Raw genomic sequence first — 17,871 nt, 5'->3', positions numbered from 1 at the left:
TAACTAATATTTAACCGGCATATTTGTTGAAAACAATTGAATGAATAGTGCAGGACCAGTAGAGCAACCCAGCCTGTTCTAAACTGAATTCACCATGTAAAAGTTACTTAACATATTAAAACAGTCAGTACATTGTTAAAAATAGTTAACAGGTAGATTTTGATCTGTGAGAGAGGAAAAAAATGGGCTGAAAATTGTGTATTTCACAATGTGCAGTCGTGCATTAGCAATTGATCTAATATGACAGCTGTTCGTTAAATAATGTTAACCAATAACAGTTACGAAAAATTAGCTATAGTATATAAAAAATAGGCCTGTGATGTAGCCTACAATAAACCTAATGTGTTCTAATCATGACGTGCACACAGATTAAAAGATAGTTTATTCCATTAAGCAGTCGGCACCTTGTTGAAAAATAGCCTTCATCCCTAATCGGCAGATGTAAAAAATGGCATACCTAGCCTAAAACAGTAATTTTTTGTCGTTTTTGTAGACATGGTCCGATGAAAGACGTGACTTCACGCACATGAAGCAGCTATGCTCTGCTCGAAAAAGCCTGCACAGTGGAAAAATGACGTACAAGCATGCACAGATTTAAAGAAGATTCAAATGTAAAAACATCCATATGGACTTTCAAAGTTTGGAAATCTTTTCCCACACCACCACCGAAGTGATTTCATAACTGCTTTGCTGAGTTTGCTTGTTTAGCGAGAGGACATTTTTCTGCACACTCTGTGAGTGAGAGAGGGAAGAAGCGTGTGCATGTGCGGTGTGAACATGAAACTTTGTATCTGCTCCAGATATCCTCTTTAAAATAATATTTGTATTATTACTTCTGTATGAAAAAAATAAAATAAATATATATATATATATATATATATGTGTGTAACAATAATATGACAGTAATTTATGTGCATGCTTTGTAAAAATATAAAGCCAAAAATAAATGTGTAAAAATGTTGATCAGTTTAATGGGGGGAAATATTAACCGACTAGTAATTCCAGTGTCGACTAGCAGCATCAGAACCGTTTAGTCGACTAGTCTTGCACATCCCTACTTAATAGTTTGTTTGGGCTTCATTTTCTTAATTTGTGGACCTTGCAGTCCTTTGAAATTTGAATTTGGTTGTTTATATTAATCTCGTAAAATTATTCTCTTCAAGAATGAGTGATGTTATTAAGCTGATTCAAACGTTTTAAGAGTCAAAAAGTGTACTTTTAAGAGCTTATTAGCATCACTAACCTCTGACTTACCCAAAGCAAGGTTTAGGATGTTGAATAGCAGCAAATAGAGTGATTTGGAAAATTACTGGAGGAAGTGATTGGGAATGCACCACTAGCTTCAAATTCCTAAAGGATTTAGTCCATTATTGCTGCTTTTGAATTCTTGAATCTGGGAACTTGTAAACATTCCACTGTGGGGATAAAAGCTGATGATTTCAAACCTGTGTATCCTTATTGTGTAGATTCCAATCAAGTTGTAACTGGCAAATGCAGCATTCTCTTGCATATTTGTGTGCAGTATGCATAAACCCTTGGCTTGGGATCGATGCATTTTTCACACATCGAGAAGCTGAAGATTTCCAGATGACTATCGCTATATCAGGATTTTTCCAGCTATAAATAGTGCTGCTCGTTGCACAACTGCTTGTAGTCTTTGTCTTTTCTAACATATTTCAAAACAAAACTTTAAGTGTGAAAACATGGCATGTTCTAAAATTCGCAACAATTATTTTCCACAAAGTTACACACACACCGCCAATGCTCAGCGTCAAAATTCTGCGGTGCCACGGAGCGTAACTCGCATAGTTTCCCATAGATTTCGATCCAAATCATTATCAAAGGACAAAGATAATTGACTCTAGCATCACTGGATGATCTATTGTGTATATGCATCTTTCATATAGCCTGCTGTACACAATGTATTTACTCTTACAAGGATGTTGTTTTGTGGTTTAACAGCTTGAATGAAAGACCTATTTAAGGCTATATACAGAGAAATTGCATAATAAACCTCTTCTAATTAACAATTTCTAATCATTCAGTTTGTGATGTTACACCAGTTTCATACACTAACCTGTAAACTCATCAACTTCACTGTTCATTCTTACTGTATAAAAGCCTTTGTAACTTTGGACTGCCATCTGCTGTGTCACATCGGCTCGTACTCTGTGTTGTGAAACGTGCCTTGCGACCTGATTTAGTAAAGGTTATATTACCCACTTGTCGTCTCCCAATGCTACGCCAACTGCACATACTTAAACGAAAGGTCAACTGAGCGAATTGGCACGTAAATCAAATTTAAATGTTGTTTAATATTAATATATGGATGCCACAATAATTCATTGAATTCAATTAAATTAGTCACCTTACTGTCATTTTAATTAACAAGTAAAAGCAATCTGAAGAGGAGGAATTGCAATCAAAAGGGAACAGTTGCCCTTCTGACATGACTGTATTATTGGTCCTGATGTTGCGCATATCGCAGTTTGGCACCGCTTCCGACACGAAAGCGGATCGTTATGGCCCCGTTCAAGCTGGAAACCTGCCGGCAAAAGTAGTGAGTTTCTGTCTCAGTATAATGACCATCAGTCGATGTGTGTATGTGGTGTGCACAGCTATTAAAGAAAAAAAAAATTATGCTGTGTAATATAAGGGTTTACAAATGATATATTCCTGATATTCAATATTTTGAACAATCATCTAATCTAAAGCATTGCCGTCACAACTGCATTATGTCCTGCATATTTCTCCAGCAACTTTTAACATCCAACTGAAATTGATTATCATCTAAAATTTATTTTAGCTTCATAATGCAAATTTACATTTTCTAATGAAGTAGCAGTAAATGAGATCCGAGGTATTTTGAGTATTTAAACGTTTTCTCGTTTTCTGAAAAGTGAACTCAACATTGGACAAATAGTTCTGATAGTTTATAGTCTTGCAGAACATTGTGAGAATGTCATTCAACCGACTGTTTTCATCTACAGAAAAGGGTAAAGCAAATTTTAGTTTGTGTAAAGAAATGGCATATATAGGTCTAAAAATATATATCTTTTTCGTTTGGTAATTTATTTTATTTAATACAGAGAATTTTGCTGGATATGTTTCATAACTAAAACTAAATAATTTAATAGAATTGGGCTGTAAGTGTTAAACAAAAAAAAAAAAGCACTGATGTTTTTCTCCTAGTATTGTGTATTTATTTTTAATTTAAAACATCTTTGTGCACAGAAATTATATGTTTTGTGGGCTAATTTCATGACTGCAGTCTATTTTTTTTTTTTTTTTAATGGTGTGTTCATAAATAAACAGATGGATACTGTGATTGAAATTAATCGCAAACAGTGGCCATTCATTTGTTCAATGTGTACGAGATATTTGTATTGGCACTCCTGGAAGTGTCACGTTTGCAGATCGGCTCTATATGCTGTAAAGATCAATCCATAATCACGTACAATAAATTGGCTTGATTAACACAGGCTTCTTGATCCTAACACAGGATTGGGGCAAACTCTGTCATGTGACATTACATGTTTGCGTTATTGCCAATTTTATCGACAAAGTGTTTCCAAACCAGTTTTTTGCGACATTTGATGGATCGACATATAGTTGAGTTAAACGGAAAAATATTATGTCAACATTTGTGACATTTTAGTGATAATGTGCATTTCAATCAGCTTTATTTTAAAACTTTTTTTTTTTTTGTTGCAAAAAATTCTTGGAAATGTAGTTAGTGTGTGTTACAGTGGTTAAAAGGATGTCCTTTCAGTTCGGTTCATCAATGAAAGGGCCTCTCAGAGTGGACATGTTTGCTCTCCTTCATCTCTATCTGTCTTTTTGCTGCCCATCCAATCGGGTGGCCTGTGGTTTTGTCTCATCAACATGTCTGCTAGTTTAAAGAGCTTTGCTTCTGATTAAAGCCAGCCTCTGTCTCTGAGGGGTCTGATGTCATTCTCATCAGATATGATGTCGAGATGTTTTATGGATCAGCTCATACCAGTGACAGAATACCGAATGACTGCAACACATACTGATGCCTTTTATAGCTCTTTGAGTCACCTTCTCAGGAGCAGAATCAATTATCAGTGATTATTAAGTTAGTGTCAAACTCTTTACCACTTACTCACCCCGACACTTTTATCTTCATACGTCCTTTCATTTTCTGCCTGTCTCCATCTATCTTTCGCCTGCGACCTTCTTCAGATGTCAAACAAATTCCTCTCAGGACCTTCTGATGGCTTCTTTGTTCTTCACTGCGCTTGTTGTCCATAGAAAATGTGTTCTTTTAAAGATTGTCTTCTCTCAAGAAAGACATGAAGATTGTGTAAATGCAGACCGCATTCATTGATGCCACACACACTGATAGGATAAGGGGTTGTATATGAAAGGCACATCAAGGGTGTAGATGAAAGTGTTTGAAAGAAAGAATGTGGTTGGATGCAGAAAGGGTGGATAAAACAGTAAGAAAAGTGAAGTAGTCTTGGTAGAGTGTGTCTGATCATGACTTGTTGCCCTTGAATGTCTCTGTGAAATGTGTAGAAGGGAAGTGTTTATCTTCCGTTTAGCCTACTTGTGTGAGCGTGTCTTTCTGTCCTACAGCTGACAGCAGTGCTCCTCATGTTGACATGTATTCTCTCTTATCATCTGCTTTAACACACTGCAGTTTTATTCTGAAGAACACACCTTGTACCTCTCTCTCTGCCTAATGCTGCCTTCAATCATCCTGAGAAGTTCCTACTTAAAGAGTTTGTAAGTTGGAATTATGATGTGATTTGTGTTCATGTGATTTATCAGGAAAACATGGATGTGCTGGGCAATTTCTTATTTTACTGTTGACAAACAAATGGAATATTTTATTAGAAGTATTGTAATAAGGTTGTACGTTATGCATTTTGATAAACCTGCTAAATGATTACATTTTGGCAAGCATTTTTCTGGAAACAGTATGCAACATGTTGAAATTAAAACCTAAAGCAGACGTGTGTAACTTTTTCCTGTTAAAAAGGGGTCATGTCATGGTTATTTTTTTTTTTTTAATTTCTTGAGGCTCACTTATGTCAGTTTAGGATTTTGTACAAAAACAGTCATTATATAGTACTATATTACGTTTTTTCAAACTGACTTTTTTCTGTGCTGCCCCTTTTAAGACTTGAATATACACGGCTACTGTTTGGCTAACATTTTTGAAGCCCAGACGAGTACAAGCTGCAAATGTGAAGGGTTAATACATCTGTATCCTGCTTGAATGGACTGTTGGCCTGTGTGTTTGCCTCTAGTGATCATGGTTTATTTTGTGATTAAAAACGGCTGACAATACAATTCCTTGCATGTCAAACACATACAGACAGAAACATTAGTACTACATTTGTTACTCCCCATGTCTTGTCCAGTCTTGCTGGTTCAGCCACATCTTTCAAAGCTTCTTTGCAAAGTCTGTATCCTAATAGTTCATAAAAGAATCGTGCCACTAAACCATATAATCAACATTGAGGAGTTCTGGAACAAAAACTAACTTTGTCATCCTTGAAAAGGCTATGCAGAGATGCTAATTTTCCTCAGCCAGTAACGTCCCAACATCTTCAACTCTTCCCTGGCATTGCAGTCTCTTTGTTAGTTCAATAACAACTACAGCAATAGTTCCTCTGTGTATAGGAATGGCTGAACCTGTCCAGCTCTCTCCTTGTCACCCACTCGAGGTGGTCATGCATTAATGAGAGTACCCATTGTGACATCACAAATATACAGATGTAGAAAATTGGGTATTTCTAAAGCTTGGTGTCAATAAATCATCTTTTTGGACTGGGGAGGAAGTTCTGAGTTCTGAAACTTTCTGTATGTTTAGTAACATAACGTACAAAGAGGCTGAACGTGATTCTCTGGCATCATGCTGACAGATGAGGTAACATAATTAAAATTGCAGTCATGATTGTTTTACTACAAACTTTGAGACTAAACTAAAACTAACATAGCATACTGATACACATATACAGCTACATACTACCGGACTATACCAGACAGTTTACTGTTGCACTGCAGTTATGTTGCAATATTGCATGTTTTGTATATCATATGTTGTACTACAAATAAGAAACTGGCGTATTTGCTTAAATTTATCTTGTATACCTGGCTTTTAGTATAAAGAGAAGAAATTATTTTAAAGTTACGAAGGAAGGTAGCTTGCAATTCATCAGCATTAGCAAGCAAGATTAAGATAGCTAAAATTACACAGATCAATCCTTATGGCGCTATATTTCATATGCTTTGCAGTTATGTAAGCTTACCTGCCCAATAAGAAGAATGCCAATTCAGGGGCGGTTTTGATCCCCAAATCCGAACAAAGTTCCCTCCACTGTTTTAAGTTCGTTACAAGTGGGTCGCACATTGGCAAAAAAAGATGAATATTTCATGAAAATTATACAATTTTGCACCTTTAACGACTGTTTGCTTTAATATCTTGTCAAGACTTTGCTGATTTAATCCCATCTGTTTACACTGGTATTTCATGAACAGCTTTGTTTACATTAATATCACCTAAAGAGGGGCATTTTTCTTTAAAACAGTGCGGAGTCTCACGAAGGAGCGCTGCATTCATCACAAGACACAAGCGCACAGGTAGACACATGCATGTGAGCGTTTGAGAGCAGCCGACTGTAATCAAGCAGTGAATTTAGTCAGGTAAAGCCGGTATGTTTTAGCATTTGTGGCTATTAAAATATTGAACTGAGCTGAGATTCCATCACACTCCTAGATAATCATGGCTGCACCCTGCAGGTGTAAACCACTCTGCTGGACAAACGTGTTTGGCTGTAGCGTTTTAGTTTATTTAGAACGCCTGGTGCAGGAACGCTGTGTGTGTTTTGTAAAAAATTTTTATATGTGGCTCATGCTGAACACAGCGGCTCTGGGTGCATTAAAAAATTTAAATAATCTGGAGAATATTGAATAGAAACAAAAGCAGATAAAAAAATATTTAAACCAAACTCACAATACATTGCAATTTATAGGTCTGCATGCATGCAAACACAAAATAACAAAATAAAGGAATTAATAAATAATTAAACTGCAGGACTTTTGCCCATGTTGTGTGTGTGTGTGGGTGTATATGTGTATATACATACACACTAGGGTTGCAACGGTATGAGATTTTCACGGTATGATAACAGTCTCAGAAAATATCACTGTTTTACGGTATACGGTATTACACAGTTACTAATATCAGTGAAAACAGAAGGGTTATTTTATTTATTTCTTTTTGAGCAAGCACTTTATTATAATTGAAACTTGAAACCATTTATTTTATTTAAATATGTGTAAAAAAAAAAAAGGATCCCTTTTGAAAGTAAAATAAATAAGAAAGCTAACAGAATTATAATAATAAACCGAATTATAAACCTAATAAAAAATATCATGTAACTAACATGTAAACTAACATGCTTTTAGTTATATAACATGTTAATTGAACTACTAAATGAAAAATAACACACATTTCTGCACATTTAACTCTGTGTTTCTCAACTGGTTTTGCTTCAGGACAGATTTTACATTGGACATCAAGTGTCGACCTGCCATAGTTTAAACATAACCTGTATTTAATGTATCCTGGGTCGCATTTCCTTTTTTGTTGCATATTTTTGTTCATGGACTTCCAGTACAAGGACATGCATCAAGTGACATTATTTTTGTTGTTGATGTCAACAACAAAATCTACAGGAATTTGTCACTCCCCCTTTTAAAAATTGAAGAGCATATTTACTTATATGAGCCCATTATTATCCCGTTTGTTACCTAATATTACATATTTATACACATATTACACAGAAGGAAAGAAAGGCTCCTAATTACCATGGTTAGGTCAGCGTGCTAGTTTTAAATAATAGTAATAATAAATTAATGTATTTATGAAGAATAAATACTAGCTGAAACACATCTTAAAACTTTAACTAAAACTACTGTTGATATAAAATGAGGACTAATAGATTCTACCTTTTAGATTATTTCAATTGAAACATTTTGTCAAAATATAACCGTTTCTTTTACTCATGTAAAATCCTGAAACAAATTTGTAAAGGTGATGTGTGTAATTATTAATATTTTTAACTATTTTGGTAAAGGGGCCCACATCAGGCTTTAAGTAATGCATGGGGGGTGGGGGCACATTGTATTGGTTTTGAGATACAATATTCTGCATTGATTTGGTTTTTGTATCTTTTAAGCCCAGAAATAGTTGTGTACTCAATTTTTTGAAGTGTATCTGTGACTAATGGGACTATTCTGCAATTGCCTAAAGTAATATATTGCTCTACAAAGATAGAATTAAGGCAGATATTATAAATTTATTTTGCCATCTCTACTTCCCTGTTAATTTATTATTAAGTTTTAATAATAATAAAACATTTTTTTTAATAGAACTTTTAATGTTTGTCGCAAAGTGGGCGAGTTTACTTTACTTTTGCTTGCATGTCAATGATTACCCCTCCGTGTGTCAATGATGCCGAGATCTACTTTTATATTTAATTTAATCACTTAGAAGGTTTACCTGCAAAATCAGTAGCAACAAACATCACAATCAGCTTCAAGAATGGACACAGAGTGGCCGTATAACACTTTTACTTGAGCAGAATATTGCACTACAGATCGCTAAGTTTGATCAAAAGAGAAAGCGAGACGTGCATGGTTGCCAGATTGCACAAAAGTATAACATTTAGGTGGAATATTTCCAATTTAGGTGGAATATTTCCAATTTTCTTAAGTATAAATCTCAAACTGGGGGTGTTTCGTCTCTTATCTGGCAACCCTGAGCATGTTAAACGCTTGTGGAGATGCATTAGGTCCCAATGCAAGTTAACTGAAATATCCAATGAAAAATAAAAACGCTTACGATAAATGAGCCGCGGGCCGTATGTTGCACATGTCTGCTTTAGCTGTTTGCGAGATTATCATTAAATCTGCGTCGGCAAGTCCTAAATAGTCTATCACTTGGTCGGCCGCTGAAATATCTTCAATGGGAGAACCATGGCATTGTTCTTTCCCTGCTGTCTGCGACCCAGTCCTACTAGACCAGTTGAGAAACACTGCTTTAACTCACACACAAACTCATGTCAGACCCCCTCGCCTCGCTTCTTTCAGACATTTTCTCCGCGTGCGTGTCGCAAGTTGACGAGTCTGACAGGCAGACAAGGAATAAAGGAGATGCACACGTGAGATTCTCCGTCCGGTTGCATTTTTTTCTCAATACGTAGATAAACAAGTGTACATGGTATGATAACAGTCAATTTTCAAACCGTGAAACCGCTGCAACCCTAACACACACACATATATTTAGGGCAGTGGTGGCTCAGCGGTTAAGGCTCTGGGTTACTGACCAGAAGGTCAGGGGTTCAAGCCCCAACACCACCTAGACACCACTGTTGGGCCCTTGAGCAAGGCCCTTGAACCTATCTGCTCCATGTCCGTATCATCGCTGACCCTGCACTCTGACCCCAGCTTAGCTGGGATATGTGAAAAATAAATAATTTCACCATGTATATGCAGAAATGTATGTATAATGTGTGACAATTGAACAATTTATTTATTTTTATTTATATACACGTTCATGCATGCATACAAAGACAGTTTAGAAGAGATGGTCATGGACAACTGGTATTAAATTGAATTGGAGAAATTGGAACGCCTGCCTTAATCTCAAAGATGATTAGCTCTTTTTCCTTTTAAGACATTGCCTGTCAATCTCAAGAACGCTTTAGCCTAATCTGAGCAGCACAATTTGTTATACTATTGTTTTCAGATTTTACGGCTGACTTTAAATGTGTTCTTTGATCGTAATCATGCATTTGGAGATTTCAGATTTCAAGCTGATAGAAGCTGCACTTTTATGCCACTTGTTTACAAATAAAAAGCTGCCCAGCCTGCCCGAGAACATTCCAGAGATGACCGCAGAGTGTACTGACTTGCCTTGATAGGGAGGGACTTTGATATATTAAGCAATCATAACCAACTTCGCTGATAAACAAGTGCAAGTGACAGCCCGCCGTTGCTGTAGGAATCTTGAAAAGAGATGCGGCTAACGTGAAAGCCCAAACGCAATGCATTGTGATGTGAATCTGGCATTACATTGCAGCACTGTTTGTACGCTACAGAAGCAGGATGTGTATAACAGGCCTAACATTTTTTTTCTTTTCTTCAATGTCTTCGCTTCGACCCACTCTCTTTATCCATTTTCATTCAGTTCACTCTCTCACCTTGTTTTTCATCTTCCATCTATTCTATTTTTCTGTAATTCTTTTTCTTTATCTGTGTCTTTCTTATCTATCCCAGCACAGATTGCCATCCAATGCTGTGTTGATCATCTATCTCTCGGTCTCCTCCTCTCTCACACTCTTCTCTCGTTTACACATTCACTCTTAATTATTGATGCACGTTATGATGAAAGTTATTTAATTTAATTGCTGAACCTAAAATTGATTGAGCCACATGCAGTGTACAAACCCGAAACGGCTTTAGCACTGATCGTCATTTTTATTGGACTTTCACTCTGATGTTGATCTCTCAGCTATGTTCAGAATAGCATAGTAATATACTACTTTTACTATTTCTGTATTTGCTCACGCCTTGAAGATTTGTTGATATAATATTTTTTTAAGCTTGTCAAGAAACTGTTCTTTGTCTCTGTGCCTTTATTGCTGTGTAACCAAAAGAGCTAGACATCACAGGCAAATTCCGTATGTGCCCATAATGCCCCAAAAGGCTGTCTAGGTACACGGCTCACTGCTCTTTGAGACAACCATCAGATACATTAATTGGACTCTGTTCCTGTATCCTTTGCCGTAAAAATGTGAAAATCAATAGTACAGTATTGAAATTCTTCTGCAATGTGTTGTATGAATTCCACATAGAAAGCAATTTCTTCAACACATTTTAAGGGTGATTATTTGTTTCTCTCACTGAAGGTAGTAAGAAAGAAGTAAAAAAGCAAAGGGTGGACACAGCAAACATTGAAAATATGCTGTATGGCTGTTTCTATAAGCAATTTCAAAACCAGAGGTTAATTATTTTATTAAAATGAACAGATTTAAACTTTTTTTCTTTTTGTTTATATGAAGGTCTCATTAAAACAGACTTTTTACCAGGCCTTCATTATTTATTTTTGGTACTTTTTCAAGTGCCTTTTATGTATATATTTGATTGTTTAAGCCTTGTCCCAGATCAATATTAACCCTTTAAGCTCTGAGGGTGATTTTTAAAGATTTCCTATTTCAGTGGCATATCCAAAATTAAACACTTATACTCGAGAAAAAAAACTAAAGGAGGTTCAAGTGTTTGATAAACAACTTTTCAGATGTTTTAATTATATAGATTATGAAATTGAGACTCTCAGCCATAGAAACTTCAGATTTGTTTTCCTCTGAATTGACAACATACCACAGTGTAAATAAGGTGGCTCAGAAAAACTGATTTTGTTTTGCACCCAATCATGTCATCTGTAGGGCTGGGGCGGTATGGATTTTTTCTAACCGCGGTTGAAAAGAAAGATATTCCCGTGGTATAGCGGTAAACCGCATTAAATACATTACATTGGATCAGAGAAGTCCAATTGTAAATTGTATCTTAATTTTAATCACTGTTTCATTAACTAATTGCCTGGAATTAATAAATAAGAAGCAAATATAGCAGACATATAATCAGCAGCAGGACGTGGAAGCGCCTATGCGATCTCTTGCGCGTGAGCTCTCTCATAAATGAACCGAAACTCAGCGGCTAGGCCTACTGCCTCACAGACATGAGAAATAAATAGAAATCTTAAAATGCATTTTAAACAAAATTCAAAACAAAATGATACAATTTTAGGCTACAGTATCCTAGTAGTCAGGTTTGCCGATGTGCGTTACTATTTATTTATTTATTTTTATCCCTGTGCCAATCGGAAACGGACTTCACTGCTGATATTCTGGGGATACAACATAGCCAATAGGCTATAGCCTACTAGGGACTTTAGCCTTTAAAATATCTTTGCTGCATTGGATCAGTCTCCTTTCTAGAACAGCCAAGAGCTTTCTAGCCTCGCGGCAGCAGCGCCTTGCATCGCTCAGACCTTAAAACAGTCAGCGCCGTGGATGCGGTTTTGAAAATTTATCAAAAAACGTTGGTGCGGACAGATGAGTTTTGCGATGCGGTTGCGGATTAAATAATAATAGCCCATCCGCGCATCTCTAATACAAATGGAATGTTATTATGTGTCATGGAACATTGCGCTCCCCAACTCGCGAAAGGTCGGATTTGCTCCATATTTTGATAAGTTTTGTTTAGAAAACCTTGAATCCATGTAGGCTAATATCATTAGACATAATCCATATCATTAGAATCAATGAATCCATGTCATTAGACACAACGAATCCATGTCATTAGACACAACAAATCCATGTCATTAGACACAACGTGCACACATGTGCAGGCCAATGTTTTTTTTTGTTTTTGTTTTTTTGCGGTGACGACGGTGACAAGCTCAGACCCGCGGTTGGAGTCACGTGACCGCGGTATTGCGGTAATGCGGTAATGCGGTAACCGTCCCAGCCCTAGTCATCTGTAACTGAGTAAAATTGTGTTGATATGACAAAGCAATCAAAAGTTATAGCTGTACAAAAATTATTTATCCTAATGTCCAAAAACGTCTCCAAACAAATAAATAAATCATTGTACATAAGAACTAATTACACATGAAAACACAACAATGATTAAAGGATTGAAAAATATGCAGACACTATTATAGTAATGACATTTTAGAGAATGAGATTCATTCTGTGCAAGTTGTGTCATCATTGAATCTAAATCATGTAATTTACTTGGCGCAATCTCCTGATGGCCAAAAGTAATTAGAGTGATTGATCACGTGACTCTCTGCCCAAATATGGAGGACCATCACTACTGGTTGGATTAATCTGAATCCAGTCCGATTGGTTTAGTGTTCCATGACGCTACATTATTTCCAATGACATCATCTGATCCAGGAATGCTAAAGTGTATTTTGCCAGATAGCCAATGCTGTGTGCTTTGTGGGAATTATCTATTGATCTATTCAGCCGATTAACTTGTGTGTATGCTCGTTTTAAAGATAATCGCTATGTGATATTGCGATTATTGTGATATTTGTTCAAATTTTGTGATGTGATATTGGTATGTGATATTGTTTAAATTTGATGAAGTTATATGCAAAAATGGAAGCTCTTAATCAGGAAGTTAACGAATGTCAAATCCCTCCCTCAGATATCAGACCGATTATTAACCGATACATTTTAATTAAGTGGCAAGAAGAGTGGAATTTGTGCAAGAACAATAAGTTGTATGTAATTCATCCGGAAATTTCAAACAGACTTTTTATCAATTTTAAAACTAGATTTGATCAAGTGGTCTACACCAGATGCCGTATAGGTCACACAAATCTGACCCATGCCTTTTTGCTTAAAGGTGAAGACCCAACCCTATGTGTGTTCTGTAATATTCCCTTATCTGTCAAACATATTTTACTAGATTGTCCTGGTCTTAACGCAAGTAGAATGCTCTTTTATGAAGTTACCTCGTTAAAAGACTTATTTAATGAGATTGTGCCTGAAAAGGTTTTGGATTTCTTGTCATATGCTAATCTTAAAAAAAATATTGTATAATATGACTTGCTATCTATATTTGTTTTGTTTTTATTGTATTTATATGATATCTGTATTTTTGTAACTGAATTCTTGCCATGAAAATAGCTTTGATTGCTGACATGGCATTAAACAAAACATACTACTACTACTATATGCAAAAATGCGACATATGAGCAACACCTGTTCATATGAAACATGTATGTCAAAGCTATTACTTGCTAAATATCTGTGAGTAAAACAAATAGCCTAGTTCCTTTCTACTAGTTTTTGTCAATGCCTACATGCATTGTAGAGATTCTAAGCTTTTAAATGATACCCAGTTTGTGTTGTTTAAGACTATAGTTATTACTATTTTTATGATTTGTATTTCTAAAACTATAAAAATACAAATTATTATGTTTAAATCTATGATAAGCTAAATAAAGAGTGAAATAATCAAACCATTTCATTATTTGTTGTTTGAAAGTGGTTTCTATCAATTTTTCAAAAACTGTTATGGCCTTATTTCCATCACACGATTTTGTATGAACTAAGACAAAATTCTTTGAAGTCCATCCTGTATTATCTGCAGAAGTTCACATAGATGCAATTGTCCTTGTTTGTTGACTGATGAAGGCTTTTGTTGGCAATTAATTGATAGTCTGCGTATTCCGTTTCAAGAGTGTAGTCCATCAATAGACCGAGGTGATGCAGGCAGAGATCAGTGAGGTGCGTCCGCATTTCAACCTGGCCGGTAATTTCGGTGAGGTTCGGTGGGGTCCATCCTAATTCCAAGGTTCAGGTAGTGGCATATGAAGTATCCCATGTCTTGTGATTAAAGTTGACATCAGTTCATCCTCTGAAGTCCATGTTTGGCTGGCACAGGCTGCATTTAGTAATCATCACTCAGAGACATGTAGCAGTGGATTCCAACACGAAGCAGGAATGGAGCTGGATCCAGCCGCTTCTGGTGGCCTCAGAATAGGAATCTAGAGGTTAAGACAGGGAAACAAATAAAATAATATTAGTATAGATGCCATTCAATTTATTGCAGAGTTGTAGATCATGATCAGTGTTTCTGGTTCTGGCAGACCTAACTAAAGCGGCCAAATTGTGAGTTGAAGGATAAATTAGGTGTATGCCTGGCTAAATAGATGAGTCTTTAGTCTAGACTTAAACTGAGGGAGAATTTTTGCATCTTGAACGGTGTTAGGGAGACTTTTCCATAGTTTAGGAGCCAAATATGAAAAGGATTTTCCTCCTTTTGTGGATGTTGCTATTCTAGGAACTATTAACAGGCCAGAATTTTGCGATCGTAATGAACATGAAGGAATATATCATGGTAAAATAAGCCTTATCACAAAGTCGGCGATTTTATAAATGTTATTTCCTTTTTAGAGTCATTTTCACCACAGAATTCTATTAAACATAATGCAGAATTTGAGTTGTAGTGGAAATTTCACATTGGTGGTGGAATTGTCATTACTTTCAGAAATATGACATAAATCTTCTGTGGTGAACGTACATACACTGTTGGACATTGGTAGTAGATAGATTTAAAAACCATTGAGAGTGTGAAATATTGTAACATGATTTACTTTTGAGAAATTCACTGGTATAAAAGTGCCCAGAGTTGATGAAACACCTATGTTTTTAAGCTTAGAACAGAAAGTAGAGATGCACCGATCGACGGGCCAGGGACCGGAATTAGCTGATTTTCTGCATGCTCATGCGGACCGGTGACCGGTCGGTCAGCCTCACGTCTTTCTGATTCCAAGCCGGTCCGTTTTGTTGCCAGCGGTGCAGGCAATAACGTCACAGCCGCATGTAAACCTGTCATTGGTGTGGAAGATCTTCACTGCGAGTGAAGAACACATAAAGTTCGAAATGTATAATAATTGTAAGGCCAAAGTAAACTGTGGGGGAACCACCACAATAACTTTCATCACCCAGCTGAAAATGCCCTTTTTAAAAAAGAAGCTAAAAAGGGAAAGCGGCTAAAGCTAGCCAGAGCTCAGAGCCAGCCACAAGTCAGCAGCCTCTCCTATCATTCCTTGGAATGAGCAGCGAAAAGACCAAAGCAATTACGAGGACAATTATGGAATTCATGGCCCTGGATGACCAGCTGTTCTCCATAGTTGAGGAAAGAGGGATCAGAAATCGGATAAATTTCCTCGATACAGAGTAGGAGGTACTTTCCGACGTTGCGTTGCCAGAGTTGTTTAATCTCGTGTCATGTCACACACGCAGCCGGTTACAAGCATACCTGTCAACATTTGGGTACACACATCCGGGAGAGGGGAAGTGGGGTGCTGGATGGCAGAGGCAGGCTAAATACTACACAAATTGTGCCGTTGTGATTTAATGTGCTGAGTAACTTAATTTTTCCCACCGTGTCCGATATTAAAATCGGTGTGACATGCATTGCAAAAGGCTTGGGCGTTGTCGATATGGCTTCGGGATATGAAATTAAATTCTTCCATCCAGCTGTTGTTAAATGTATATTTAGTTTTTTTTCACCGGAGCACCAGCTGAGTCTTCTCCCATCTACCAGTGATGCTTGATTTAACGTACTGCGTCTACTACCTGCGCAGATATCAACAGCGCAAATGGGTTGTAGGTTGCCAGTTTGAGGTCACAAATGATTTGTAATTTGTATGATGTGTCGATTGTGTGAGTAGGATGCGTTTCATTCAAGATCTGGCAACTGGACCACCTTGGAATAATATATTGATGTGATAATTCATATAACGTTATTTTTTTTTTTGGGAGAAATAACAAAATGGGAGACTCCTGGGAAAAACGGGAGTGTTGACAGGTATGTTACAAGCCGTTCCCGAAGCAGTGCTCCGTTTTACAACTGATATTTGGACATCTAACGCAAGTTGACACTTCAGTTTTTCAGATCTTTGGAATTGTTTTGTTAGACGAGTAATAAAGAGAAAAAGGTCAATTTATAAAAATAGTGGAAAATGACATATGTTTTGTTATATAAAGCAACTAATTTGCAGTTAATTGTTATTTCTACCACTTTCCAGTCACAGGGCACTTTATTTTGAGAGTTGTTTAAGTGAGAGAAGATCCTGTAACTTAGTGCAGTTTGGGGGAAATTGTAATGTTTAATAATTTATTTTATTATGAAAATAAAATGTTGCATTGAAGAAAGGTAGATTTTGTTTGATTGCGGTCAATAATAGTTCTTAGAAAGAAAATCGGAATCGGATAAAATCGGTATCGGCAGGTCACACTTGCAAAAAATCGTAAATCGGAATCGGCCAAGAAAATTGCAATCGGTGCATCTCTAACAGAAAGTTCTGCTAATGGCTTTGATGCATCGCAAAATTGAAACTCGCTTCACACTGGACAACAAACAGTTTGAACTTGTGTTGTCAACCTATACTTGTGTTGACAATTACAAGTAACAGAAAAAAATTGGGAAAAAGTCACCAATTTTTATGTCACTAATTTTCTCCTATTCTCACTTTTACACCTGCTGTACCAGCCAGGACACACACACACACACAGACACACACAGAGACTGGTTGAAGGAAAGGGGATCCATCCCTCTAATGCCGTGACTACATTTTAAGATAATAATAGCGTTAAGCTGTGGAGATTTAGGTTTCTTTGGGAGTGTTGAGAAGTAAGAGCCGTGCTTGTGTTTGATGTCATGTTTTGGGGATGATTGGATTGATTTCAGAACTGGCTCGAGTCCCTCAGGGCTTCAGACTGATCAACTCTCCTTGGGCTCTGTTTCCCCTTCTTAAACACCAGATCATCCAGTGCTTTGCCAAGACATTTATGCATTGTTGTTTGTTGCCATTACAACACAAACAGGGCGTACTTTAAGTTAAAAATGTTTTTAGACTTTATTAATGTACAAATGTAAATCTTATTGTAAACTCAGCACAAAAAGTAATGTCCCTTTTTCAGGAAACTGTATTTTAAACTTAATTTGGTAAAAATCCAAATAACTTTACAGATCTTTATTTTAAAGGGTTTAAACAATGTTTTCCATGCTTTTTAATGAACGATAAACAATTTATGAACATGCACCTGTGGAACTGGCGTTAACACAGGTAGTAGGCAATTAAGATCACAGTTATTAAAAAAAATAGGACACTAACGGGTCTATTCCTCTGCATGGTACAGCTCAAGTCTTTGGGGGTTTTCCACTATGGATAGTACCTGGTACTTTTTTTAGTACCACCTCGGTCGAGGTTCCAAGTGAGCAGAGCCGATACTATGTGAC

General features: G+C 36.6%; 1 protein-coding gene across 2 annotated transcripts in view; it reads left to right on the top strand.

Annotated features, from left to right (window-relative positions):
• The window catches only part of LOC127652584 (speckle-type POZ protein-like), a 118,530-nt gene that overhangs the window by 11,393 nt on the left and 89,266 nt on the right, over positions 1-17,871 (top strand). Inside the window, exon 1 of one of the 2 annotated variants that reach the window (XM_052138812.1) lies at positions 4,676-4,752. The exons of the other annotated variant lie outside the window; for it this stretch is intronic. The gene's annotated coding sequence lies outside the window, so the exon portion shown is untranslated. Of the gene's footprint in view, positions 1-4,675; positions 4,753-17,871 lie in introns of those variants that run through there. 2 annotated transcript variants of the gene reach the window in all.

Source organism: Xyrauchen texanus, chromosome 12 (genome assembly GCF_025860055.1).
Source record: "Xyrauchen texanus isolate HMW12.3.18 chromosome 12, RBS_HiC_50CHRs, whole genome shotgun sequence".
Taxonomy (NCBI): Eukaryota; Metazoa; Chordata; class Actinopteri; order Cypriniformes; family Catostomidae; genus Xyrauchen; species Xyrauchen texanus.
Note: the sequence above shows the minus strand (reverse complement) of the source record. Positions and strands in the feature narration are given on the sequence as shown.